This window comes from Lepus europaeus, chromosome 1 (genome assembly GCF_033115175.1).
Source record: "Lepus europaeus isolate LE1 chromosome 1, mLepTim1.pri, whole genome shotgun sequence".
In the NCBI taxonomy this organism is placed as follows: Eukaryota; Metazoa; Chordata; class Mammalia; order Lagomorpha; family Leporidae; genus Lepus; species Lepus europaeus.
The window spans coordinates 49,915,493-49,920,025 of record NC_084827.1 but is presented as its reverse complement, the minus strand read 5'-3'; the positions used below and the strand labels follow the sequence as shown (position 1 = coordinate 49,920,025).

At 38.2% G+C, this 4,533-nt stretch overlaps 1 pseudogene; it reads right to left on the bottom strand.

The window, feature by feature from the left end:
- Positions 1 to 3,569: 3,569 nt before the first annotated feature.
- Positions 3,570 to 3,670, bottom strand: LOC133768801 (U2 spliceosomal RNA; annotated as a pseudogene).
- Between the last annotated feature and the right edge of the window lie 863 nt (positions 3,671 to 4,533).

The window sequence follows — 4,533 nt, the reverse complement described above, 5'->3', positions numbered from 1 at the left end:
GGAAGACTGGGATTGAGTTGTGGATTCTGGTGCAGTCCTAGCTGCAGTAGACATTTGAAGAATGAACCAGTAAATGAGAGATATCTCTGTGTGTGTGTGTTGGGGGGGGGTGTTTGTGTGTCTTTCAATCTCTCTCCTTTCCAAATAAAATGAAAGCAAATAAATGAATAAATTAAACATTTTTAAAAATTCTGTTTGACTAGGCTTATATTTTCTTCTGCATTGTAATACCTAAGGAGTAGAAGTTCTTATCACAATGTTAATTTGAAGAGACACCAGGGTTCACTATTACTATTTGTGAGTTTGACATAATTCTTCATTGTCTTCTCATCCAGTCTAAGTCACAATGCTATTAATATTCTAGCTCAGACCAGTAAAATTGGGTACCTCACTGACATCCACTGCTTCCCTTAGGGCACTGTGAGTCAATGGCTATGAATAGGAAACTCTTATTTTCCAAGGTGCAGCCTTCTCCATGGGTGAACACCTATACTTAAGCACAACATTGAACCTGAGCTTTCTTGTTCACCAACATCCATGAGTTTCTCTGTCTTTCCATGGTATAGGACATCCTGTTCCCGCCCCCACCCCATCTTCCTCCTCACTTTTGTGGGTTAAATTGGATGGCGAAACACATCCTTTATTAGACAAAGAAATGGAAATGGGAAATCAAATTCCTCCTTTCTAGTATGTCTGAAATACAACTTAAATAGAGCTGAATCAAACATAGAAATGTCACTTGGAAATGGCTTGCCTTCAGATATTTTGTGATATTTTCACTTCTCTCTCTTTTTTTGTCTTTTTGTTTTAAATCTGAGAGATTTCCTGAACTTCACATCAGCACATCTTCATAGGATACAGAATTTTTCCCCTTTTGATCATGTTTTTTTTTTTTAATTTTATGATGCTTTCCAAACATTTCTTTTCACATCATCTTGTTTTGATTTTATAAACCTAACAACTATAATCACTCTGGGAATATTAATATAAAGTTTTATTTCAGGATAATATTTGAGCTTTATTTAAGCTGCTGTTTTTCCTATTTATTTTTATGTCCTTTATTCAATTTTTCCCCAAGATATCTGGTAATCTCTTTTCCTGCCAATGATTGAGTAAGACAGGCCAGGGCCTAACAGGAGATTGGAAACTCTGAGCATCTTAGCAGGCCCAGGCACACCTGGACTCTATCAAGGGAGAGCTGGCAGATTATTAGGAAAACCTGGAAGTTGGTATCTCTGTGTCCCTCTCTTACGTGAAAGCTAATTCCCCAAACATCCTCCAATATCCTATCATGAAATACAAGTCTAGTGGCTCAAGTCCTAGAAGCCAAGTGGAGTAGAGGGACAAAATACCTATACTTACAAATACAGAGTCTGCTCACTCTTCTCTATTTAACACACAACACACCAGCTCCCAATGGCCCAGGCCCCATGCAGCCTAACCTTTGCTCATAGCCAATGATCAGTACACTCCCAGAGTCATCGAAAGGCAGGCAAATGCAGTGTAGAAGACATTTAGGAATCTCTTCCTATCATCACATCTTCAATAGCTAACTGCTTCACTCCCAGCTCGATATGCTCTACTAGTTCCTGAGGTTTGAGGATGTTGACAGCTTAATTTTGGGTGTGTGTGTGTGTGTGTGTTTCCCTTTTCCAGGCTAGCATCATCTAAATGGGTAATTTTTGCCCATCTGCCTTCTCATCTTCAAATGCTGTTGCAATTGGTTTTTCTCTCCTGTCTTTTTGCTCTTGAAAAGATCAATAATAGATCTATATGTTTTTCTGGAATCCTAATTTTATTATGTATAAAACAGAAACATTTTATTACATAAAATAATAAAAATGATTAAAGTACCTGTTAACTGAAAATGTAGGCTCTCTATTGTCTTGTGTCAACTAATATAAAATGCAGACTACAGTCTACAAAAATGGTACACATTGATTATTTTTTTCTCCAGAAAGAATCATGGGTTTGGAGTACTGGAGGCCAAGTTAAAATTCAGCATTTATCTATACCACTTCTCATGGATCTTCCATGATTCTATAGGTAAGAACGGCATGGGGGCAGGGAGAAAAGATAAAACCTACAGAAATATGCCAATTTACTCAAAGAGATACAATCATATGATCTTAAAAAACAGATGATCAGAGGTGTATGAAATCTGCCTTTGAGGGGCCAGTGCTGTGGCACAGCAGGTTAAAGTGCCAGCATCCCATATGGGTGGCACGTTTCCCATCGAGAGAGGACAAAATGGAAAGTCTCTTATTCAAGAAGAATGGCAGGGGACCGGCGTTGTGGAGTAGTGAGTTAAAGCTCTGCCTGCAGAGCCGGCACCCTATATGGACACCAGTTCGAGTCCCAGCTGCTCCACTTCTGATTCACCTCTCTGATATGGCCTGGGAAAGCAGCAGAAGATGGCCCAAGTCCTTGGGCCTTAGCATGTGCATGGGAGATCTGGAAGAAGCTCGTGGCTCCTGGCTTTCAATCAATTCAGCTCTAGCCATTGCGGTCATTTGAGGAGCAAACAAGTGGATGGCAGACCTCTTTTTCTGTCTCTATCTCTTCTGTAACTCTGTATTTCAAATAAATAAAATAAATCTTTTTTAAAAATCACCTTTAAATTTTAGTTCTGAAATTGAGTAGCTACACGTGGCTTGGGCAAGTCTATCAGGCCACACAGACCTGTAGGGTATTTCATGAACAAATAAAGAATAAAAAGAGAAAGAAGAGGATCTCAGAGGAAATAAAGTATCAACCAATTATAAACTAAAATTATTATTTGGGTCAACATAAAAATAAATCATAAAAAATGTTGCAAAAATGTGGGGAAATGTGAACATTTACTAGATAAGATATTATTATTATTATTTTGACAGGCAGAGAGACAGAGAGAGAGAGACAGAGAGAAAGATCTTTCTTTTCCATTGGTCCACCCCTCAATGGCCGCTGTGGCCGGCGCATCACAGCCGGCGCACCGCGCTGATCTGAAGCCAGGAGCCGGGTGCTTCTCCTGGTCTCCCATGCGAGTGCAGGGCCCAAGGACTTGGGCCATCCTCCACTGCACGCCCTGGCCACAGCAGAGAGCTGGCCTGGAAGAGGAGCAACTGGGACAGAATCCAGCGTCCCAACCAGGACTAGAACCCGGTGTGCCGGCACCGCAGGAGGAGGATTAGCCTATTGAGCCGTGGTGCCAGCAATAAGATATTATTATTACTTTGTGTATGATAAGCATGTCGTGGATGTTTTAAAACTATCTCTACATGAAACACTTATGTAAAATATTTACAGATGAAATTATCAGCTGGGTTCACTATATTTCAACATAACCCAAGATTGAGAGGAGTACAGATAAAATAAGGAACTCATCAAACAAGATTGTAAGTCCCTTATTGAAGCTGGTGATGGACATGTGAAAACACATCGTTTAATTCTGCTTATTCCTGAATATGCTTGAAAATTCCCACACAATTAACCATATCCCAACTCCATTCATTATAACTAGTGTACACCTAGGATTGAGAGATTAAGATACTTGGGGAAGAGGAAAGAATATAAAGCTAACTTTTTAGGAAAAGTTACAAGTAGAAAACACAAATATTTAAAAGAATTTATATTAAACTGATAAGAACAGATACTATACTTGATCTTAGCCAAAAGGCCAAGAAGCATTTACTCCTCATGTAGGATCTCTGTCCTAAAAGTGTTGTTCAGTGTGAATTAATGCTATAACTAGTACTCCAACAGTATTTTACACTTTATGTTCTGTGTGGGTGCAAACTGTTGAAATCTTTACTTAGTATATACTAAACTGATCTTCTGTATATAAAGATAATTGAAAATGAATCTTGATGTGAATGGAATGGGAGAGGAAGCGGGAGTTGGGAGGGTTGCGGATGGGAGGGAAGTTATGGTGGAGAAAAAGCCATTGTAATCCATAAGCTGTACTTTGGAAATTTATATTTACTAAATAAAAGTTAAAAAAAGAAAAAAAAAGAATTTATATAACATGGAAGATGATTCTTCCTTACCCTCCCAGAAATTTTGCTCTATAATTATATCAAATTTATCCAAGGTTTAATCTCAAGTGTTATTTTTTAGAAATCAGTTTTCCAAATTCAGAATTTTGGTATGTATACAAAAACATACACACCAACGTTGCAAACTCTATGAATCCAAACAGGTGAATATTCTTTCAAGCCAGTCTGACCACAAACCATATGAAGTTAAACGAGGACCAAATCTAAGAGAAAGGCAAATCTCTGCAGATATCATTGTCTTCACAAATGAAACTTCAAATATGAGCAAAGAGTATAAATTCATATGTCTCTCCACTGTTAAGATCACTTGAGGAACACTTGTTGGTATGTCTCAAAAATCAGAATCAGTTTTAGCTGGCAGGACTCAATATAACAGAAAACTAAAAGACTGTAGTAGAGTTAACCTTTCTCTTACCATTGACAGAGTTATTTCTTTCCCACTGACTGTGGAACATTTAGGTTTTCATGGAAGTTTAACAAGAAATAATTCATACAA